At 41.8% G+C, this 24783-nt stretch overlaps 2 long non-coding RNA genes across 2 annotated transcripts; one reads left to right on the forward strand and one right to left on the reverse strand.

The window, feature by feature from the left end:
- Positions 1–1735: 1735 nt before the first annotated feature.
- LOC107836062 (uncharacterized) lies at positions 1736–9812 on the reverse strand. The gene is made up of 2 exons (XR_001661904.1): positions 9722–9812; positions 1736–2289 (listed from the first exon to the last, which is right to left on the reverse strand). It is a non-coding gene; the product is annotated as an uncharacterized LOC107836062 (long non-coding RNA).
- A 3714-nt stretch (positions 9813–13526) lies between these two features.
- LOC107836064 (uncharacterized) lies at positions 13527–16302 on the forward strand. The gene is made up of 3 exons (XR_001661906.1): positions 13527–13671; positions 13787–14003; positions 15888–16302. It is a non-coding gene; the product is annotated as an uncharacterized LOC107836064 (long non-coding RNA).
- The last annotated feature ends 8481 nt before the right edge of the window (positions 16303–24783 follow it).

Here is a 24783-nt window from a genome sequence, read left to right on the forward strand (position 1 = left end):
AGATCCGTCCAGAAGAATCGGATCGTTCCTGAATGTCATATCACTATCTTGCACTTTGGTCACAGTGCAAAGTGACCAAAGCGTCCCAAATTTGGGACAACGCTGCAACACCTCAGTCACCACCTCCACACAATAATTCAGCGCATGAGTGACAACTTTTTTTCATCCCAGATGCAACATGTCTCTGTACAGCTAGCTTTGCTAGCATCACGTCCACAGAGCTTACCTTTCTTTAAGCTTTCCTTCCAAGTGACGCTAAAAGTTGGACGAAGTCCCCACCGTCTGTGAAAGCGAAGCGCTGCTGATTTTACATGTCGCCAAATCTTATGATCTTTGCAGCGCTATTATATAACTGACGATTAGACAAACATTTTCTCCCGCTCAGAGGAAACCACTGCGCATGTCTGGAGCTCCGCGTGCGAGTAAAGGTGGAGGCGATGGGTGACAACAGACACCAAATCACGTTATTGCTTGGATTTTACGGCGCCACCTTAAGACCCTGAACTTCACATTTTAACGGACAAAAAGCGCAACGAGACTTGGATGTAACGAGTAACGAGACACTTTAGTAGAAATGTAGTGAAGTAGAAAATACAGATACTTACTGTAAAATGTAGTGGAATAAAAGTAGAAAGTACCCATTATTAAATCTACTTAAGTAAAGTACAGATACACGAAAAATGTACTTAAGTACAGTAACGAAGTACTTGTACTTCATTACTTCCCACCACTGCCTTTCACCTTCATAAACATGAGAGTAACTAAGAGTCTCGTACGTCCCAAAATACTGTGCGATTCCTAAACAAAACGCTCAGTTTCCTGAGGTTATAGCTGAACGAATCCACATTTGTAGTACACCACCCAAACACGGGGTGAGAGGTGAAGAATATTAACAGATCCCTATAAGAACAGATAAATATTCTTACCAGCTTAAACCCTGACCTCATGCAAGCACACAACAGCCACCAAGCTCTTCTCGCATTCGAGGGAAAAAAGCTTTGGGAACAAAACTTTGACCACCCCAAAGATGTTAGTAGTTTGCATCATAATGTTATAGAATAGAAAATAATAGAATTACCTACCATTCATGCAGATGCATTACACGCACATTTGAATTCTTGTGTGTTTCTCCAACTCAAGAATTGTAAAGGCTTATGAAAAGAAAACAAAAAATATATATAAGAATATAAGATAAAATTGGACACAGAAAACAAACAAAGCACATGGAGTCTCTGTGTATAAACACCAGTCACTTTAAAATGATGTAATTGCAGGTCAATTAGAGTGGAGCAATTAGAGTTTATTAACAAGGGAGAGTCGAGCTCAGTGGAAGTTTATTAGAAAATCATTTATGCTCTAAAAAAAATGAATGTGACTCATTTGAACACGCTCCTGCATATTGGTGGCAGCAAAAAAAATAACAACAAAACAATAAACCGAGCTCCGTTCCACCCAAGACTTCCAGCAGCCCACGGTCTAGTGTAATATTTCTATACAACAAACTCATTCAGATCAAATAAAGCAGCACGCAGTAAACTTTGCTACACACACTTGTTACTACTGTAGAACAACCTCAAACCACCAAGGGAGTTAATAGTGTTGGGGCAAACGCACCGAGAACCCAGCTGACTGTAGTTCCCCTCGCAACAGGGGGGCTACTGTATTCAAACACAACCGAGACTCAACCTGAGAATGTGTGTTTTTTTTTTTATCTTCTCTTTTCTCTCTCTCTCTCTCTCTCTCTCTCTCCTCTAACTTCGCCAGCTGTGTTTTTGTTGTTCTTTCCTCGTTTTCAGTCTTCCTTTCCGCTTCGGAGCCAGCGCCGACAGGCCCTGTCAAACACCGCAGCGACGTCTCTTTCTTCAGAGCTTTTTCGCTATTGTTCAGAGCGTGTTGAGCTGTCAAAGCCGCGTTCAAACGAACAATTGCGCGCGCGGACGCTTTTATTAAAGTCCTCGCAATGTTGCAAAGAGAGGCCTGGAAACGCCTCATTCCACCCTCCCGCGTTTGTACCGTGTGACTTTTGACGCGTGAAATAAACGACCGAGTGAAGGAGTTGAGCAAATGCTGGATGAAATATAGTGCCATAATCATCCCTGAAACACTCCTACGCCGGGATGCTTCGGCCGACCCTCCTCTCCTCTGGTGTCTCAGGGGGGAGACGCCACAAGCTGCCTGGCTCCAGCGTTCTGTACTAAAAGCAAGGGGGTCTTCATGGGGGTGTGGGGATTTGTGGGGGGGCGTACCCACGCTATGATTCCCTGCGGTGGTGCAGGTACACTCATCTTCCTGGAATCAGAGCAAAACAGGGTCACATGTGCTCATAAACAAGGTATGAGCTCGCTTAATGACTCACAGTAAATTCTCAATCTTGGCTGAATTTCCACTGTATTTGGTGGAAATTTAAGCAAGAAGGTTATTGAGAAGAACAGCGAGGAAAATGACTCTCCCATAACGTCTGGTCTCATTTCCTCTCTGCACTTTGGATCGCCTCTTCTGATCAACCCGGTTGTGAAAATAAATGAATAAATAAATAAAGAGGAATTGCATCTGAAAAACAAAGATCGCAGAGAGCGAGCGAAAGTAATGAAGCTGTTTAAGTTGAGCTAAACGTCAACATGGGGTTCCAAGTTGTTAGCACACCAATGTGTATATTTTATTTATTTATTTTTGAGCAAATAATTAAAAAAAAAAGCAAGAATATGTACGCGCACACATTTAAACACATACACAAAATTGGAATCAGTCTTTTTTAACTTGTCCAAAAAGAGAGGAACTTTTCACTGTTTTTAACTCGCACCCCTTTATGCTATCATTTAATATACCCTATCAAAAAAAATATGTGAATGTTTTTTTCTGATGCTTTTGTGTTTAATGATGGAGCTGAATCCCCTCCAAATAGACAGGCGATAAATCAGGATTTTCATATTGCAAAGTGATGACAGTTTCTTAAATTTCAGACTTTGAGAACTGGCAGGAAAAAAAGACCTGAAGAATAAAAACCAGGCATGCGGGACATCGACGACGGACAACAGAGAATCTGGCAAAAGACTGAAAAGCTTTCAGCTACTTGGAAGGTGCATGAAAAATACGAGAGCAGGTTCAACTCATCAGGAGAACGCAGAACAGCTGGGGGGAAGACCCCGGAGCAGGTACGAAGGGGACAAACAACCACAGAGACAAACGCAGGTGAAACAAACACACAACACAAACACAGCAGGTCCCTGCTAACCAAGAGCTAAAGACTAACATTTAGAAACAGAATCTAAATTAATACACAAAGAGCGGGACCACTGAAGCTCCAAGAGCCTCAACAAACAGACTGAACATGCAGGGAATAGTGATAATAATCAACAACCACAAATAAACAAAATGCAGAACTAATTGAGGACCACAAACACAAATCATGACCTCATTCTTTGAAATCAGTCACGTCCTGTGCTTTCCTGTTCTGAGTCTTTACGTGACACAAATGCAGTAAAACGTTTTTGCCGAGGCTTTTTAAGCTGAAGTCACGCGGTTTGTTATTGTGATGGAAAAAAAAAAACATGTTTATGCTGTTTATTTATTTCATAGAGAGACAATGCACAACACTCCATCAACCTTTTAAAAGGTGCATGGTGCCACGTTGTACCAAAAAAATGTCAATTTCCTGGACAGGTTGACGCAGTCAAATACGATTTAGCAGATTATGACATGGTGAAAAGCCAGTTTATTAATTAATTACATACATTTTTAATGAGTCATTATTCAAATCTCACTGAAAACAAGCAAACTACAAACCAACACACAATTCATAAAACTATTTTTAGTCTTCATCGATAAGTACAAATCTGCTAATAATTTTACCAAATTTGCAAATATTTTAAAACTATATGTTATAATCTCAATTGGCAAGCTTATCCGATTTCACTCTTGTGTTATAGTGTCGCTTCATTTTGCTCCCTCATAGTTATGAAATAAGAAAATATAAACACTGTCCTGCTATTGAAGCCACTTCCTGTTATGAGAGAATCGTCATCGGTGTAGGATTAGCATAGCATGGTTTCGCACAAACGAGGGGTTTGTACAATGCCGTGAAAAAAAGCATTTGTCTCATTCATTTCTTTCTGTTTTATCTTCTTCCCTTTTTTTTGTCACTTCTAAATGTTTCGGATCATCAAACTCGTTTTAATATCAGACAACCAGAGTAAACACAGCAGTTTCAGCTATGATTTTATTGAAGGGGAAAATGCCCTCTAAACCAACCTGGCAACGCGACTACAGTGTGGTTTTAATTCAGCCATATTGGAGAAGTTTAACCTTAAACAGACTGTTTAGGGTCCCGGCATCTTGACTGCATTTTAATATGAAATTCAGTTTGAATAGTTTTCCCCCCTTCAGTGAGTGAAACTCATTTTGCATTTACTCAGCTTACCTCTGTGTTGATAAAAATGTGTTGATAGGACGATCTGAGTGCGACTCAAAGCAGAAGCAGAAGAAAACTGGACGGGGGGGTAAAGGATTTTTCAGTCGTTGTTGCTAACTGCAGCTAAGGGAGACTAGAGTGTTTTCAAAAAGCACAGAATTTGCACAAAAATAATATTTTTTCTATTATACAAAGAAGAAATACCAGGATTTTTTTATACTTTGCTTAAGGATTCCTCTAAAGTGAGCAACAAGGACTCTTCATGGGAGTTCTTGTTGTGGAGAACCGCGGACGGTGCTTTTAAAGGTCGTGTTGGCTCAAGTGGCTTTTCTTTGAAAGACGCAAGACAGGAAGGTGGGTTGTGAGAGGTGCAGCAAAGGTCATCGGGTCGGGGCTCGAACCTGTGGAGCCTGCGTCAAGTACTAAGACCTCCAAAATTTGCTGCACCTGCACTCCTCCCCCTTTGCCACCTCCGCACCCCGAGTGCCACACTTAAATCGGACCTTGGTATACCAAAGCCTTAAAATAGACGGAGGCTTGACGAGTCCGAGAAGACGGTCTTTACTGAAGCTCTGTCAGAGTGAATGTTGGGAACTTTCACACCTTCCCCTCCATCCTTTTTAAGATGTTTTCACTGTTTCTCCAGCTCTTGTTATGGATGAGTTGAAGTTCGTTCTGGAGGCCGTTTTCTGCCACTGCAGAGATCAGCAAAAGCACCTGCCCGAACTGGTGGCATTTTTACTTGTCTGGAGGGCAACAAACAGATGCAACACCCCCTCTCCCCCCCCCCCCCCCCCCCAAAAAAAAAAAAACCCAGAAGTCATGGATCACTAAGAAAATACATTAATTACGGCTTTAATCAAGCCGTAATTAATCAGCATGACAATTATTTCTGTGTAGGGTCTTTTTTGTTTCCTTTTCTAAATGTTCTAACCTTTTTAGATCGACAAAAATGCAAGTGCAATAAAAGTTTATTTGATTTTAAGGCTTGTTGCACATCATTGCCCAAGTTTGACTTTTTACACTATGTCCTCCGGTGGTTTTATGACAAGAATCAACTCGAGTCTCCTTTGATTCACCAGACGCCGTTGCAGCTAAGGTGAGAACAGGCATGTTTCTCTTGCTGGGCTGGATGAGAGGTAGCGGTGGTGTGCCTTGAACAGACGCAGTTAGACATCAAACATTTTAACACACAAGGGCTGGAAACCAAAGATGCCAGTTGTGGTTTTTTAGACCCCATGTTCTCAGTTTCAGGCTTGAGAACCGTCCTAATAAACGTTATCGTAGCCTCAAAAATGAGTACGAAGTACATACTGTGCCTTGTAAAAGTGTTTATACCCATTAACAACCGCAACCTGCAAGGTATTTGGTGATAAACCAACACAAGGCAGTGCATAACTGTGAAGTGAAAGAAAAATGATAAAAGGTTGAGAACTTTTTTTTTTTTTGGTACATAAAAAATTTGAAAAATGTGGCTGGGATTTCTTCCTCCTCGGATTCGACACGTTTTTTAGAAAAATTGTTTTGCTCCGGTTGTGGCGGCAGACCTTCTGTCTCTGCAAGTTCAGACTGACATTTTCTGCTCTTGTTTATTTGCAGGATAGTCAGATGGGATGCAGGCCGTCTTGTCTGAGCAGCAGTGTTCTGAACTGGGTTTGAGTCGTTTTAACTCGTCAACATGCTTTGAAACTCCCAGTGTTCATCAGCAACATCTGGATGTGCTACCAGTCCAACTCTTGAATCAAATAGTTTGTCTGCCTAAAGTAGCCAAAATATATTAAAAAAATATATTTTATTTGAACAAGTTTTTTCACTTGCTTGCTGTGTTCCATCACACTACTTTTGCACTTCATAAGAATTTCTCTCGGCCGCACGTTTATAAAAGTTATGCTGTTCACAGGTTGTCCCACCTGAGCTGTGGATCTCCGCTGTTCCTCCAGAGAAACCTGGGCTGTCTGGACTGCTTCTATGATCGATGCTCTCCGCTCACAGCCTCTCAGTATAAGTGGACGCCCAGACTCCAATTCGCTCTCCAAAGCTTGAAATTTTGTTCTATACCCCCGACCATGCTTTGGGATATCACAGTAAAGGGGGGTAAATAAAAAATACATGCCCCACACAAATTTTTAACACTATTCACCATTTTCTAGAGCTGCAACTAACGATTATTGTAGTCATTGATCAATCTATTGATTATTCTGATGATTAATCACATTCTGCAGATTTTTTTCATTTAAGCCTCTTTTATATGCAATATTAGAAATGCATTAAAAGATGCAAAAAACTCAATTCCTTTCTTTTTTTTTAAAAAAAAAGAAAAATTTTTTTTTGCACTTAAAGCACTAAAACACTCCTGTAGTGAACATTTGATCGTCTTCATCATGTGGAAACTCGGTTCTGTTTAACTTGTCAATACAGTGCAGGGCTAATCTGTTTTTTTTTTTTTGTTTTTTGCTGATTAATAAACTGATGCAAAAGGTGCTTAGCAGGACATTTTTCTTTGCAGAATTTGAACCAACTGAAGCTGAAGTTTTTGGTAGAGCATATTAACAGACAAAGGTTTTTTTCTTTTCATCTTAAATTCAAAACGTGTATATGTTGCACAGTTTTGGCTTCAATAGCTGCTCTGAATGTGTTGCTACTTCAGCAAATTGTCTTTTTAGAGTTTGTTGTTAATCAATTCTGAAATGATTTGACAGTTATTTCAATAATGGATCGATCACGACAATTTCTCGAATTGTCATGGGCTGGTCTGTCAGATAAAGTTGAGGTTTGTCTTCGCCGTGTAGAAAAAGAGGAAGCTGAAGGGCTGTGAATATTTTCACAAGTTGCAAACTTCCCACTCTTCTCTGATATTTCTTTGATGGGTGTCCTGCTACTCTGTCACGGATTTGTTTGCAAATTGGTCTGCTGCACACCCACAGGCCACTTAGAGCCCGTTGCCCTTTGACCTTCAGGAGGGGTCAACTACGAGAATGAGAGGGTCACCGAGAAGTGAAGGGTTAATTGTCGTCCTTTTTCACGAATAATCGCCAACATCGCCCGTGCTTGGTGCCTTCACCCCTCTACGAGTCTGTCAGCCAACACACACACACACACTGGACAGCTCCGGCAGCTTCGCCGTCTTCTGGAGAGTCCCGTATCCCTGCCTCCAGGCGAACAGTCCCCCCTTTTTGTCGACAGATAGATGTTCTTCTTGTTTCCTGCTGCATGTTCAGCATACCACAGAGAGCTGGAAGGTCAGGCCTTGCCCTAGCCTCTCCCCTCTTTACTTGATTTGGATCATACACAGCACTCTCTCCCTCCTCTTCTGCCCCCCCTGGGTTCACCCAAACACACAACAAAACCGCCGTCTCAGAAATGCAGTCGCAGTGTGACCGAGTGCCGCCAAGGACACTAAGAAATGAACAGAGTGATCCGTAAAAGAAAAAAAAAAAGGAATAAAAATCAAAGTAATTCACTTTATTGGAGGGCTGAAGTTTATCATCCTGTTTCCCCCCCTGTTTGTTTGAAGGACGGTTTGGGGTTGTTTGCGCGTCTCCGAGGAGAGTGATGCATGCGTTCATGTGGCCGGCTGTGATTAGAGGACGGGATGGAGCGCGGCAGGTTAGGAGGTGGGGATGGAGAGGCAGGGGAAAGCCAGGTTGGGACAGGAGGGTAATTGGCTGAGATGAAAAATGAGAGTCCTTGACCTTTTGTTACCCCGAGCGATCGTTGATAGCTTGAGAGCACATCCCCGAGCCCCTCCCTCACCCATAAAGATCTTTAACTAGAGGGACGGAGGTAAAAAAAAAAAAAAACCAAGAAGGGGAGTCGATGGCTTGTTCTTGGGCGTGGTGGTCTTTAACTGTGTGTGTGTGTGTGTGTGTGTGTGGTGTGTGTGTGTGGGTGGGTGTGTGAGAGGGTCTCAGCTGTCTCAGGATCCATTAGTCACTAATAGGGCTGTCACTCTGGGCTTTTAGCTCTGCTTGTTAGCACGGCAGACAACCAGCAAGCCCTCACAGATGTTTCCATTAGCATTGTTCTCTAACCAGGCTGCTCCAAACACACACGGGTCCCACATGCGAGGTGAGAGTCCTGCCTCAACCACACACACACACACACACACACACAAGAAACCCTGCCAAAGAGCAGCTTTCCTGTGGCAGCGATCGGCAGCTGAATGGGGGCTTCGTGGTCTATTGTAAAATACAGTTGTAGCATAAATTCCCCAAGCGCCCCCGTTTTGACCTTCGGTGTAAATGTGCTGCAAAGTGACAGGTGTGTCTGTTAATTAAAGCTCAGAGGTAATAACAGGGAGGCAGGCAGGAGTGGCTTTTGAAAAGAACTGAGGCCCAGAGGGTAGAGGATAACCGGACCGGGTTTACATGAAGACTGAAGATCTCTGTTGTTTTTTTGTTTTGTTTTTTAAACAGACAAAAAGTTTATTTGGTAAAGAAAAACATTTGTGAAATCCAGTTTTGACTTAAAAAAAAAATGGAAGCATATTTCTGTAAAAATGTTCTGCTAAAATTTCTAGCTAAAGAAAGATTCAGAAAAAAAATTAAATAAGGTGAATGCATTGCAAAACTATTCACACTTGTATAGATGTTGGCCACCACAAAGTATAAAGGGTTTATTGGGAATTTAAGTGAGAGACCTAAAAAGTAAATAAATAAAAACTGTGGCATGCATTTGTATCCATCCACATTGAATCTGATTTTTGTCAAATATTTGAACTAAATCTTTATATAATCTCATGGAGGCTTCTCCAATTCATCTAAAAATGGAAAGAAACTTTATATAAGGAGTGCTATTGAGAGAATATTAAACATTTTGTTTGCCACAAGTCGTATGAGGGAGCGTCGGAAAACTAACGCCTGACAACAGTTCTCTCATAAAACATGGTGGTGGCAGCATCATGCTTTGGGAACGCTCCACTTCAGTATTGAGGGGAAGATGGATGTCACGACGTCACAGTTATGCTCTGCTCTGGTTGCAGCTTGACACGGTGTGAAAAGGTTTATTTATTTCAATCAGACAATAAAACCTAAATACATAAACAAGCCAAGTAGTCATACCAATTTTACAAACAGTTCAAAAATGAGCCAGTAGTAGATAAAACATCCCTCGTACAATCATTTAAGTCTCTCCACACCCTTAAAGTATCCCCACATTAAAAAAAAACTCGAAACTCACATTCTCATTATTGACTGAACAATTACTTACGCACTAACATTCATAGCAGTTTTGCCCTTTGAGTCACCCATCCTACACAACTGTCATGATGTAGTGATTAATAAAGAGTCAAAAGTAACAATAAAACAAACTTACCAAAAAACAAAAGCCTGGAGAACACAGGGAGCACAGTGGAACAAAAAACAGGAATCAGAAACAAACAAAAAGCCAGCAGGGTAAACCAGGGAAGGAATGGGATTTAATGAGAGGAACCAATGAGGATTGAGAGCAGCAGAAGTGTTTAAATACTGTCAGGGTGAATGTTGGAACAATAGACCTGGGCTGATTAGCTAACAGGTTGCAGGTGTGAGGGGAGGGAGAGAGAGAGAGAGAGAGAGAGAGAGAATGGCACAGTGGGTGAGAGAGAATGAATCTAAATAACAAACAAGTAGACAAAAACAAACTAGAATGACTAAGAAAAGACCAAGCTAAAGCAAAACAGAAACAAAGCTGATCTAACCAAAGTCACTTGACTCAGGAACACAGAATATATCAACGACAACATGTTTTCCAATCGGTTCAGCATTTTAAACTGGTTTATATTTTGAATTTCCAGTTCATCATTTTATTGTCACTTCCATAAATCTGACCCACACGCTGATACACAAAAACTCCTACTGGTTGTTCTGATGCTTTGTTGTTGTTTTACGTCTTAAATCACAACCCCTCTTTCTGTCACTAAACATTTTTTGAACATTGAGCGGAAGATGACGGCTTCTTGCTTTGGACATTTGATTTTTTTTTTTAAATAAAGGGTTTATATGCTCCTGATACTTTATAATTTCTTTTTGTGTGGCGTGCAGCGGCTGAACATATAAACGGACTTCATGTGTATGTTTATTACACACGAAGAAATGTAAAATGTTGTTGAACTGGAAGGTGAGCTGGTGAGAAAATGCAGTTGGAAAAAACAAAACAAAAAAAAAAGTTGGGGGATCAACAGGGAAGAGACTTTGAGGGAGGAAAAACGGGAAATTAGGCACCAGAGAGCGAGCAGCTGCAAGGAGGTGCAGGTTCTCCTTGTTAAACTCGCCACCATATGGATGGCATCTGAGCCGGTTCTGGGGGTGATTTTTATAACCGCTTTTACGGTTTTACAAGCCTCCAATGATCCAATGAGAAATAACCTTTCCTACCTGCCAACGCGTGACCTTTGAGCTCACGAGGACAAATAAATGCAAACACTGTCCTGCGCTGCGTTTTACATCTGACCAGACGTTTGGACGATCTTCTTGGGCGCAGATGTTCACCTGTCCTCGCCCGTTCTGCTGCTTTTCTTTGTGCACCGCGCCATCCATCATCCGGTCCTTCAGGGGTCTTACGGACGATTAAAGGCTCACGGAGAAATAAATCTATTTAAAGTAAAAACAAACTGTGCTGATTTCGGTTGTCTTTTTTTTTTCTTTTGCTAACCTGATGGATGTGCTGCAGTAGCTGAAGGTAAAATAAATACGTTCAGCTGAAAACTGAAAAAGCGCTTTAGTCTGCCCAGAGAGGGCCATCATGTGTATCCCATTACTTGGCAATTACAATCAGACTTAAGTGTTCGACGGCATATTATGCAACATTGAGCGACAATAATTGCTGTATTTTCAAGATATGCAACATAATTTTCAGCGCTTAATGACGGCTGCGCATATTTTGCTTCCTCAAATCGTTAAAGGAATCAAAGTCACTTCTCGGCGAAGCCTTTCTATGGGAACCTACCCGCACTCAGACTCACACACAGACTCGCACACACATATTGTACATTAAATCTGCCAAGAAGCTCATTGCCGCTCATGCTTTTCCCATTGAGTTCACTGGGTTTCGCCGCCGTTGTCATCCGAGTTGTTGAGGCTCTCAAGCAAATTGCATTTCTCAGGCTTTTCTCTCAGCGTTTGAACTGGAAATCTGAAGGGGATCGGGTTTCCACTTGTGGGGGCCAGGGGAAGGGGTCGGAGAGAGGGTTCTCTCTTCTCGTCCCGCGTGAGACTTGAGCGGACAGACAGTTGGTCCACGCTCTGCTGTCAGTGCTCAGCAAGTGTCAAACGTCTGACTCGTCCAATAAGTCAAAATAAAGCTTTCTCAAAACAATTCAGCAAATTGGACCACGGCGCTTTCCAACTGTGTGTGTGTGTGCGTGTGTGTGTGTGTGTGGAGCGGGTTTGTGCCTCTGAGACCTTCTGTTGATTCCCTCCATGCATTTCTTTAAACAATCTTCTCTTTAATCAGCCTATCGATCAATCAAGTTTATTTGGATAGCACATTTCAGCAGCAAGGCAGTTCAAAGTGCTTTACGTCGTAAAAACGCAAAAACAAAAAGTCATAAAAACGTCATACAGTCACCAATCGAGAAACCAGTATCAAACACGGCCCTCTACTCTTCAACAAGCTGTAACAATTCAGAATAAACCCCCATATATAAGCCATGCAAGATGTGTATTTACTTCTCTGGTTGGAACTGAATGCACTCATTGTAACTTAGTGCAGTAGAGCTTTTAAAAACACATTTCTTGCTTTCGCGCTCAGCTGTTTTGGAAAAAAAAAAAAAACAGTACGAGACATAGCATGAAGGAAACTGTCCGACCTCTCTGCATCAGTTGTGAAAACAGATGCTTGAGCCAAAACATTTGGTCTATTGTCCTCCGATCCGAGAGCATCTGTGACTTTTAACGAGGCGGATCTCTGTGAACCAGCTACAGGAGGACATGTGGACACCAGAACCGTCTAAGCAGAAGACTTACGGGCTTCACCTGCACATCTGCTTCATGTGCCCACATGTGAAGCAAAGTACTAGCAAGATCAGGGACTTCAGAAAGATGAAAACAGATTCTAGTGGATCATAAGTACCCAAAACTATTAGTATTGCCTTCCCCCCCCTCCAACTTGTTGTACTGAAAGTACCTGATGGACAAAGCAGCAGAGTTTTTGCAAACATTGTTGTAGAGCAGAGCTTCCTGGGTATTCGAGGCTGAGTAAAATGAACTAGGAAATGCTGATGCATGTTTAAATTTTGGGCTGCACAGAGCTGTTGTCTTGCAGCAAGAAGGTTCTGGGTTCAATTCCCAACCCCGGTCTTTCTGCATGGAGTTTGCATGTTCTCCCTGTGCATGCATAGGTTCTCTCCAGGTACTCCGGTTTCCTCTCACAGTCCAAAAACATGACTGTCAGGTTAATTGGCCTCTCCAAATTGCCCCTAGGTGTGAGTGTGTGTGTGCATGGTTGTTTGTCCTGTGTGTCTCTGTGTTGCCCTGCGACAGACTGGTGACCTGTCCAGGGTGTACCCCGCCTCTCGCCTGGATTCGTTAGCTGCACCCCTCCCGACCCCACCAAGGGACAAGGGTGTAAAGAAAATGGATGGATGTTTAAATTTGCTGTACAAATTTCGATCCAGCACCTTTTGAAGTCCAGCGAGTGAGACAGGACGCCACAGTGAATGCACAGAGGTGGGAGAGTGGCAATATGGGGGGAGCACATGGGAAAACCCCATGCAAGGAGGATGACATTTAAACAGTGTTCACGGTTGATCAAAAGTACAGGCTGTGCAGATTTCACGTGATTTATGTAGAATAAAGCATAAAACTCTTCAAGACAGTGGAGAATTCTTGGAACATTACGAAAAGCAAGAGGAACACAAAACAGAATATCAACTGAGCCAGTCTGATACATGAGTACGCTTTGATCAAAACCACTGGCCTCATCGAGTCCTGCAACTTTTAGATGCGTCTCTTGTCCTACACACTTGGACTAAATGGCTACTTTACCTCCTGAACATGTAGCCAGACTCTACTCTGCTAATGAACTAATATTGGAGCCAAGTGTGCTGAAACAGAGACGTATCTAAAAGTTGCAGACCACTGGTCTAAACCAATCCACAGTAACCTGGGCTGTTAGTTTAGAAGCAGAGACCAGAGCACGAATGGGATCCACATTTTGAAAGCCATATCACTATTTTGCAATTCACCTTTTTTTTTTCCCTCTGCCAGTCTATATCATAAAATCCTAAATGAATGCGTCTTGGCTTCTCTTAGCAGAACTGTGTTTTGGTTTTGTGCTTCATCTCAGTAAGTAATGTGACCTGTTCTGCACTTTCTCCTGAAACTGTAACTCACTTTGCATCCTAGCACACACTCTAAATTGTTCCCCCTTTGCACCAATTAAATGTCCTGTTTCGCGCAGAGGGACGGCCAAGAACGCGTAAAGCCCCCTGATCGATAATCGCGGACGGCGCATTCCTCCACCTGATCATCTTTCCGACGTCGCCCGACGTAGCGGGATCGTGAAGGTTGAACTGAGCCGACCAAAAGTTGTGTCTTGGAGTTCAAAGCGAGAAGCCGCTGACGCACATCGGTCCCCGAGGTGGCTGAGAAGAGCGATCGTTTTATCTCTGTGTCAGGTAACCACAACAGTGGGGGTTGTGTGAGTGTTTACATCACGATAATAGAGCCAGGCCTCACCGCACTGCCTCCCTCCTCCTTCGTCGTGACGTTGTTTTTGTGTGCCGTTGCCAGCAAAACTGTTCCACGTCTCCTCCACATTGCTTCCCCTCTCCTCCCGTCACGTGAAGCGTGACCTTCAGATACTGATTACAGGCCCACTTTGAGTGCTTTTCTTTTGTTTTTGTTTTTTTCCTTTTCGTCTGTGGCAAAAAAAAAAAAAAGAAGGTTGATACGAGGGAGGAAAAGGAAACCATGAAAGCAGCTGGAGTAGAAGAGAGCTTTCGAAATGTTTTTTTTTTTTTTTCTAAACAGAGAGCCAGTGAGTTGGGAAGGAAAAAGGAGGGGGAGAAAAAAAGAGGAGCTGGGAAGAAGGGTGGAACACACAGAAATCTGAATCGCTGCCAAACTATTGTAAGAGTAACCGCTCTGCCTGCAGCTGTCTTGGAAATCTTTCTGAAACCACTCGTTTCCCCCTGCACATCTGTCCTCATCCCTCTTCTTTGTCTTCTCTTGATGAGGATCTGATCAACAAAACAGACAGGCCTTGTTTGAGCCGAGGGGAAATCTCGCCACACACTAATAACATGAAGGTGCACTGAGTGATGTGTGTTTAGGGGAAATTTGAAAGGATTTTTTTTTTTTTTTATTCTGCTGAAAGAAGCAAAATGGATTCACCTCCCAACCTGATTCTCGTGGGGAGAGATGGATTAGAAAGGAGGGCACTTTAAATGGAAAATGGCGGCGTGCCAAGTGGCAAAGTGGCCTTTCAGCTCTCTGCTTGTTTTATACAGACTCCTCCATTTACCAGTGTTGTTTCAGGTGAGCTCTAGTGCAGGAGTATTCGCGCTTTACCAATATAAACTTAAAAGAGTTTGTTGGGATTTTTGCACGATAGGAAGAGTTGATTTGATTGTAGCTCAGACAGGAGGTGGAAGAAGTCAAACTTTTCACAGATTATCCGTCCGATGTTACGCTGTCGTGACACCGTGAGAGTTTTACAGATACGTAAAAAACACATTCTTCATAAAAGTTACATATGGCTTTAAGGACGTAGCGGAGAGATCCACGCTAACGCTGGAGGAGCTGCAGAGATCCAAAGCTCACATGGGAGAATCTGCCAACAGCATCTTATAACTTATGTATCCCATGTTTTGGGCTTTTATTGTAAAATGATAAAGGAAAGAAAGCACTGAAAGAACTCCAAGAGAGAATCCTGTTTACAGTTTGCATGTCGAAATTCGTCGACTTATACACGCAGGATCCATTTGATTTTCAAGCCGAAACAACACGCCAATCCGTCATACGAAATACAATTTCATACGCTGAAAGTTTGTGGTTTTTGACGTGTAAAAAAAAAAAAAAAAAGTGAAAAAAGTTCAAGGGGCGTAAGCGGCTGTACCTGCTAAAACGTTTTCCGCTTACAATAAGCTGTAAAAAGGTTTGTGTCGAGGTGCGTGTGAGGGAGTGACTTCCTGTCAGAGTCGTAAAAACGGGGATAACACACTCGAAGGTACGCCTGTCACACATCTCCTTGCAAATGGGCTGCATGTGTCTCATAAGTCAAACTCCAGTCGTCCCCTTTTTGCATTCAGAGCGCCACGCTGTTTGCTCTTATCTGTGCGTCTGGGCAGCAGGAGGAAGGGCGAGCAGCTGACAGGTTGTAGTTAAGCTCTCTGTTCACTCACTGCTCCTGGGCTGCAAATAACGTTTGCCTTTAAGTGCTGACTAAGAAGACAGACTGTGTGTTTTTAAATTATGCCTGACATAATTAAAGAAAAGAAAGGAAAGCACAAATGACCCGTCAGCTCACGGCTGCACACATGTATGGTCTTCTGTCTCAGAGTAGACAGATGTCTCTGTGAGTCTGCTCACGTTCCTACTGTCCAGACCTGCCGGCAACAAGCATCCAAGTTCATTTTACTGCAAGTATTTTACCAGGAATGAGCTTAGTGAACAGGTAACAAATGCACAGCGCCTTGCTGAAATATTATGTCTTATCACAACATTGCCACAAATTGTAAGGTATTTTATTGAGATTTTATGAGACATGCCATCATAAATTCATGGGTAATTGAGAAATAGGTCAATTTTACAACTTTGTTTTATTTTTATTTGCAGTTTTTCACAAACCATGTCGGTGAAGAAGATGTCCTGGTCAGATAAGGTCAACATTAAACTTTCTTCCCTGCATGCAAAATTCTACGTCTGAACCCTGAATGTGCCATCGCACATTCAGGGTTCATCGTGTGGTGGCAGCATCATGCTGATGGGATGATTTTCTTCAGCAGGGACCAGAGGCGGGTAGGGTAGCACTACTTAAGCATATTTTTACTCAAGTAAAAGTAAGAATAAAAAACGAAGAAGAATTTGGTAGAAAGGCAACTTAAGTAACAAAAATCTGTCATTTATCAATCAATCAATCAAATTTTATTTGTATAGCACATTTCAGCAGCAAGGCATTTCAAAGTGCTTTACATAATTAAAATAAAAACAGCAGGTAACATTGAATAAACAATGAGAAAGAGAAAGAGATTTTGAAAAAAAAAAAAAGATTAAAAAAGATAAAAACATTAAAACCCGCACCCCTTTTAGGACTTCAGTTAAGTGTCATTTAACTGGGACTCTAACCCTCTGGGACTTTAGTTAAAAACACCGTTTGACAAGGACTCCAACCTCTAGGTTTTTAGTTGAGACGCTGTCAACCGGGACTCTAAACCCCATAGGACGTTAGTTAAACGTTGTTTAACTGGGACGTTTTCCGGGGGGCTTTACATCATTAAAACGTAAACAGTGAGAAAGAGAAATAAAAAGAATTTAATAAATAGATAAAAAGTAAAGATGAAGACATTAAAAACATCAAAGACATCAAAACTCACACTCTAACCTAATTTAGCCATAAGCAACTCTAAACAGGTGGGTTTTAAGTTGAGATTTAAAAACACCCAGTGTTTCAACTGTTTTACAGTTTTCTGGAAGTTTGTTCCAAATCTGTGGTGCATAGAAACTGAATGCTGCTTCTCCTTGTTTGGTTCTGGTTCTGGGGATGCAGAGCAGACCAGAACCAGAAGATCTGAGGGGTCTAGACGGTTGGTACAGCAATAACAGATCTTTAATGTATTGTGGTGCTAAACCATTCAGTGATTTATAAACTAACAACAGTATTTTAAAGTATATTCTTTGAGCTACAGGGAGCCAGTGTAGGTGTTATGTGCTCTATCTTCCTGGTTTTAGTGAGAACGTGAGCAGCAGCGTTCTGGATCAGCTGCAGCTGTTTGATTGATTTTATTAGTCAGACCTGTGAAGATGCTGTTGCAATAATCAATGCTGTGATGCTAAAGATAAACGCATGGATGAGTTTCTCTAGATCGTGCTGAGACATTAGTCCTCTAATCCTGGAGATGTTCTTCAGGTGATAGAAGGCCGACTTTGTTACTGTCTTAATGTGGCTCTGAAGGTTCAGGTCAGAGTCCATCACTACTCCCAGGTTTCGGGCCTGATCACTGGTTTTCAGTTGTAATAACTGAAGCTGTGCATTGATTCTAGTTCGCTCCTCTTCAGGTCCAAAGATAATAACTTCAGTTTTGTTTCTGTTCAGCTGGACAAAGTTTTGGCACATCCACACATTGATCTGTTCTAAGCATCTGTTCAGTGATTGGATGGGTTCAGAGTCACTTGGTGACATCGTGATGTAAAGCTGTGTATCATCCCCATAGTTATGGTAACTGATCTTATTTCCTGTTATAACCTGAGCCAGTGGGAGCATATAAATATTGAAAAGAAGGGGTCCTAGGATTGAACCTTGGGGTACCCCACCTGTGACCTTTGACCTCTTTTATGAGAAGTTTCCGATTGAAACAAAGAAATCCCTGTTCTTTATGTAAGATTCAAACCAGTTGAGCTCTGGACCGGAGAGTCCGACCCAACTCTAGCCGATTCAGTAAAATGTCATGGTCAACAGTGTCGAAAGCTGCACTGAGGTCCAACAGAACCAGCACTGTGGTTTTGCTGCCACAATCTGTATTTATATGGATATCACTGAACACTTTTACAAGGGCCGTCTCCGTGCTGTGGTGAGCACGAAAACCAGACTGGAAGGAGTCAAACCGATTCATTATTGTTAGGAAGTTATTTAATTGTTTAAAAACTGCTTTTTCAATAATTTTGCTGATGAATGGGAGATTTAATATTTCAAATGTCCATCATCACACATAGCAACATATAAAGCTATGTGGAAATTTTGGTATTTTAAAGACCAAAATGAAATATTTCAAATATAATTCATATTATGTTGAATAATATACATATAAGAAGTTTTCCAAATCAGTTTCTTTCAATACAAAACTTATGAAACTTTAACAGAAACTGCAAGTCTGAGTCTGGTGATTTTTATTTATTTATTGGTTAAAACAAGTTTTTTCTTGATTTGGTAAAGTTTTTGTGTGGGTAGGGTATCCAGAAATTTTGCAGAAGAGTAGTGACACTTCATAATAAAATTACTCACGTAAAAGTAAAAATTACAACTAATTTTTTTTTTCAAAAAGGTTACTGAAGTAAATCTGAGTAAATTTATCTAGTTACTACCCAGTTCTGACAGCGACTTGTAATATGAAAAGTTATTAATTTGTTTGGAGTGTTTGTGAAAACACTCCAAACAAATAAAATATCAGGCTTCTGATTGGCTGCTAAGACAGGAAACAGCATGGACCCCGCCAAAATAAAACATCAGATTAAACGATTCTGTTCCAGCTACAAATATTAATAAAGTCGGACCCTCAGAGCGCAAAGTGCATAAAAAATTATCTTTAAATGATATTTTTTAAAAGTATATAAAGATCAATGACATTTAATACAGTCCTTGGGATTTTTATAGCCAAGTGTAAGCCTTTTACGGAGTGTGGCGCTACTGAACGCTGCTCACTGTAGTACAGTGTCAGTATTGTTCCGAAAGAGTTCCCTGCAGAACAGTAACCAGAGTAGATGCACTAAAAACAAAGTCCTTTATTTAGAGGAGGCTTGTTAAAATCCTGAAGCATTGTTTGCCCGGCCTAGTCTCTTAAGTGGCATCTAGCACATGTTGTGATATTGCGCTCAGTTGAGATGAGAAAAATAGTCAAAATTCCCCTCCATCATCTGTAGCCCTTTGTGGCTGATTGTCTGTGTCCTGACATGAGAAAGGCCGGCTGGGCGCGGGCCAGCTGGAGCCGCCCTCAGCTCCTCTGAGAGCCAGAGTTACAAAGGCTCACTGTGTCGGAGTGGCACACTGAAACTGCACCCTGGCAGCAGCTCCAGGCAGCACTTTAGTAGTGTTTTTTTTTTTTTTTTTTTTCCATCCACTGTCTTTAAACCCGATCCGGTCATTCTGTTTTTTATTTTCCTGCCTTTGTTCCTGTTTGCGTTTATGATGTCCAGGTTTCTTTTTCCATTTTCTGTTGCTCTCTTTCTTTCTATGCCCGCTCCTCATCTCTGGCAGCACCTAGCGCATTATTGAACAGACTGTCTATTTCACAACAGCTCGTCCTTTCACACAATGTCCTGTCGGCAACATGTTTTTCCACATAAACAAGACTTTCCGGCTCTGTTTACACATGTGCTTGCAGTGAAAACCCCGACAACAGGGTTACGTTGTCTTCATGTGAGACCGGGATTAGGTGCACTCAGGTGGAAGCGAGGCACTAATCCGCTGCAAGAAGACTAACAGCGTGGATCCAGTTGACAACTGAGAGAACGGCAAGAGTTAGGCGGTGGGGAAGTCCCTTCCTAACCCCATCCATCCTGCCATCTTGCCATTACATCAAGCTGGTTTTAAATCTCTTCTAAAACCTGTTACTGAGCCACCTAATGCTGTTTCGGTTTGACTTGTCTGACCAAGTTAACAAAGCAGGAAGGAAAATCTCACTTCTTTTGCTAAGAAAACAAGCCTGACCTCAGCAGGTTATCTGTGACATTTAACCAGATTTGTAAGATTTGTGATATTTCAAGTAAGGCTATGGAAATACAGGCTATGGAAATATGTCGGGCTGAACTTTCGAGTTAATCGCTCCGTTTCCTCTGGTGACAACAGTGCCAATGTTTTTGCACAAAAAAAAGTATGATTTTCAAAAACCTGCAGGATCTTGCAAAAGTATCAGAACTCAGTAAACGTTGACACGTTGCTTCACGTTACAAACACAAACTTCAATGTATTTTATTGAAATGGCATAATAATGAAGTGGGAGGTTTACATTCAATTACAGCCACAAGTCTTCTGTGGCTTTGCACATCTCAGAACTAAAATATTTATCAAGTCTTATTGGCAAAAATAGCTCGGGGTCAGTCAGACTGTAATTGCCAGAAACGATCTGATTCCCACACGAAACAGACTGAAACAGGTTTGTAGAGTTATTACACAGTGGTGTAACGACACCAAGTTCTCATCTCAACTGAGCGCAATCCTCATGTTTATAGTGTTGTACACTATTTCTACAAGAAGCGCTACTCAAATGTCCAATTGCAAAGACCTGATAATAAAATGACTTGCTATGCTATGCATGTGTTCTGTCTGCACTGATGAAGATCTAATCAGCTCTGGATACTGAATGCTTGATGCTGCTTGCGCTGATTGATTCCTTTTCATCTAAATTCTGTGATTCCTATGGGGATCATGTAAAGAATTGAACTTTAAATCCCTCATGGAGAGATGATTAAGTGTAGGAAAATCGGGATGGAGTTGAACACTTTGAATTTTACAGCCTTCAGCCCAAAACACACACACACACACACACACACACACACACACACACACACACACACACACACAAACACACACACACACACACACACACACACACACACACTATCCACAAGGTTGGTGTAGGTTCCTAAATAATGAAGCCATAAGCTTGACGCTCTCCGTCCTTCCCCTTCGGTCCACTTGATGACGAAAACGACAAAAAACCAGACTGGGTCCTTTTGATAAAGGTTAACAGTTTACTTCAAAAATAAAAATGGTACAAATGTTACTTTTCCACAAAAATAATAGAGTAAACAAAAGAGAGTCTTAAGCGAGAGAGAGAGAAAGAGAGAGAGAGAGAGACAGAGAGAGAGGTCAAAAAACTGTGTGGCTCCCCTCCAACTACCCAACTAATTCTGCCTGGCCACACCCTCAAATCTTTAACTGCAATTACATATGCAAATTTACAAGAAGGCCTTAGTATATAGTCCAGTATAACAAATTAGCATGCAATAGAGATTTAACTTTTAATCATTTCTATCCAAATAAACAAATTACCATATAATCATAATATAAACATAATTTATCCTAAAGGTCTGAATGAACTAAAATTGAATTTAAGCTTCTACAATTGGTGTCTCAATCAAGCTTCATTTCTTCACATCTTCACTTTCTTGATTTCTGCAGTAGACCAACATGCAGGGAAAGTCACAAAAGCAAAGTGACAGCAGCGTAAGAGCTCAGTTTTGTTTAAAAGAAATTTGGTGTTGAGCTGCGATGGATTGTGGTCCCCACCCTTTGGAGGACAGGAAAGGCCAGATTCTGGGCAGTGACCCCACAAAGATTTAAACGAGGATAGAGGACACAAGCTTTCGCTCTGTGCAGCTCGATGTTTGGTGTGTGCCTGTTAAGTGACTGAGTTGACCCCAGAATCGTGGCCGCTGGGTCAGTCAGAGGTGTGAAGCCACTGACCCAACGTCTAACCTGGTGTTTTGGGTCTTTCTCTTCCCAGCAGTCAAATCCAAACACACACACACACACACGCACACACACACACACACACACAAAGGAATCAAAGTCACACAGAGTGTTCCCTCTCTGCCATTTCCATCCTCTAAGATCCTCAAGCCTACCTGTGTAAATAAACGCTCGAGTCAGCTTTCCTCCTCAACGTCTACTATTTAAGATAAACACGAGGAGGTTGGGGGTGGGTTAATGAGGCCGAGTTTAGGGAAGAGGAGGAGCGAGGAGGGAGTGATGGGGAGCTGGAAAGTGCGGTGGAAGGTAGGGGAGACCCTGGGGAGCTCATTATACTCGGTCGGAGAAGACGTTAACTTACCAGCACAGATTCAGGCTCACACCTCCGAATGTTTTTAACGCACACACAGTGACTTGTTACTCTCCAGGTTGTAGCGTACGCTGGTGTAAAAATCTTTTTAAGTGTGCTTATTGAAAGCGGTAGCCAAGACAGCCAACTGGTTTCTGGAGAGTTGAAGCGCCATGAGCTAAAATTTCACGTAAAACCACAAAAAAAAAAAAAAAAGTGACATTTGTTAAAGAACTATTCCACAAAAACCTTGAAGTTAGTAGATTTTCCTGCATTGGGGGTAATTTTATTAATTTTTTTTAACTTTTTCTTTTAATAAAGAAACAATTGTTTTCAATATAGGCACATGTATTTTATTATTGGCCCGTAAAATATATTTCTTGTTGTTTTTTCCTTCCCTAGCCTTTGTCAGTGTTATTCTGGCCCTGTTTATTTACAAGTCCTTGTTTTATGATCATCGCTTTAATTGATAGTTAACTATGGCTCTGCTCCCCCGCTGTTAGATGAACATAAACAAGAACTAAACCAAAACATATGTGACTCCCTCCACCCCATGTGTACGTGGACGCAACCCGGGGGTGTGAGAGCCAGGAAAGCCAGACTGGTTTCATTATGCTTCAAACTAGCTCATTATGGTTTGGGAAAAATCATCCAAACCCCGAGCTGTTTCCATGGCAATGCCATCTCAGCTCTTCCTCTCCTCTTTTCTCCTTCCTACGGCTTCAGCGCTCGTTGTAGTTTTTTTTTAAATATTTTGTTTGTCTCGTCCTCGTCTTCTCGTCTAACAATCTGAGTGAAAACTACACACACACACACACACACACACACACACACACACACACACTCACGCATGCACAGGAAAATGGCACTCTCTTCTCCCAGAGATAAAGTTTCACAGCTACCCTCCCTCTGCCCTTTTACTCTGGCTGCCTCTTGCTTAAAGATAAATAAGCCAGTGGAAAAGAAAACAGCAGGTTTTTTTGTCTCTGTCCTTTTCCTTGCTGCTTTATTTGTGTCCATTTTTCTTGTTGCTAGAGAGTTTATGCTCCCATACTTCCACTTGCTGTTTTTTTTTCTTTCTTTTTTTTTTTTTTGCAGACCGGGATTGTGTGTGAGACAAAGCAGGAAAGTGTCACAATGAAACTTTATTCTTTTCATCTCAAGTTACATTGTAAAATTATCTTCTTTTTTTTTGACTTAAATCAAAAACAGAACTTTTTATTTTTATTTTTTGCTTTTCTAATAAGTTAACAACAAAAACAAACTTATTCCAGTTCAATTTGTTTGGGTAGTTCATCCATGAGTGCCTGGTGGTTGACCTTGGTCTCTGGGGATCAGGGAAGTTCTGTCCGATGAAGACCGACCCCTCTAAAAGGTCGTCCAGGGTGAAAGATCAAAGGTGGTGTCATGTAAACTCACTGGCAGCTTAGGTGGGAGGCATGGCTTTTCTCTCTATCCCATAATGTGGCTTTTAGGATGTGGGATGTCCTGGACACAGTGAGCATCCTGCGTAGGGCGGGATAAACTCAGGTTTAAAGCGAAAGTGAGGATTTCTGCTCCAACGCATCAAAAGGAATCATTGGAGGTAGTTCAGACATCTGATCAGGTTGCTTCGTGAGTGCCACTCTTTATGTGTTTCCCAGGCTCCCCCAAAAGGAGGAGACCCTCCGGGGGAAGAACGTTTGGCGTTAAGTATGACACAAAGTTCGTCTTCGTACAACCAAGCTTTAATAATAAGTAGAACTACGTCTATCCAGGGACTTTTACTGAACAGCTTAAATCAGCTATTATTTAACTTATTAAACTTATTGAATCCTGTTCTTACAACTGGGAATACATGTGTTCATCTGAGTCCAAAAAGAATTTGAAAACTACATGCCTTACTTTTAGTAAAGCAAAAGTGCAAAATAATTTTAAACATTTGGATAACTTTCTTCTACCAAAAAATAAATCAATAAATCAGGCTTTTTTTTTTTCTACTTTATTTTCTTGAGTACTTTTGTCTCTACAATTTTGCCCCACGTGACAAGAAGTTTTGACACCCCTGGTCTAAACTAATCGTGCTCCCATGTTTGAGAACACAATGAAGTAGCTCAGAGCAGTGCAGTTTCTTCTCATTCCTGGACGTCGTTTCATGTTTTCTCTTTGTTACCTTTGCTCCAATCGCGCACGGGGACTCGCACTTTATCATGTGAGCGACCATTTGCGTTGTCACCTTGATGAAGCTCTTGGCGCCTCTCTGGGGGCCGTTTTAAAGCCCAGACATCCTTAGCCATTACTCAGGTGAAACGCCACCGGCTGGTGATCAATGTGTCTCTAATAGCGGGCACGAGAAGGAGCAAAAAGCTAGAGAAAGGCAATGAAATTGATAGAGAGAGATAAAGAGAAGCACCGAGAGTGACTGCACTTTTACCATCTCGTTTATCACCCTGTTCTTTGGGAGCACTAACCCGCTGCTCTAATAGCCTGTCTGGAGAGAGTATTTACAAGGTGCCATCAAAACAGCTGCATTTATCTGGGCACTTGAATCACACACCTTTATCATTATGCCCGCGTGCATGTGTGAGACATTGTGTGTGTGCGAGACATTGTGTGTGTGCATGCGTGCGTGTGCGAGTGTGTGTGTGTATGTGTGTGCGTGCGTGTGTGTGTGCGTTTGTTTGTAATACCTTGTGGGGACGATTTTCCTGACATATACTAC

The sequence above is a fragment of the Poecilia formosa genome, unplaced genomic scaffold (genome assembly GCF_000485575.1).
Source record: "Poecilia formosa unplaced genomic scaffold, Poecilia_formosa-5.1.2 Scaffold37, whole genome shotgun sequence".
Lineage (NCBI taxonomy): Eukaryota > Metazoa > Chordata > Actinopteri > Cyprinodontiformes > Poeciliidae > Poecilia > Poecilia formosa.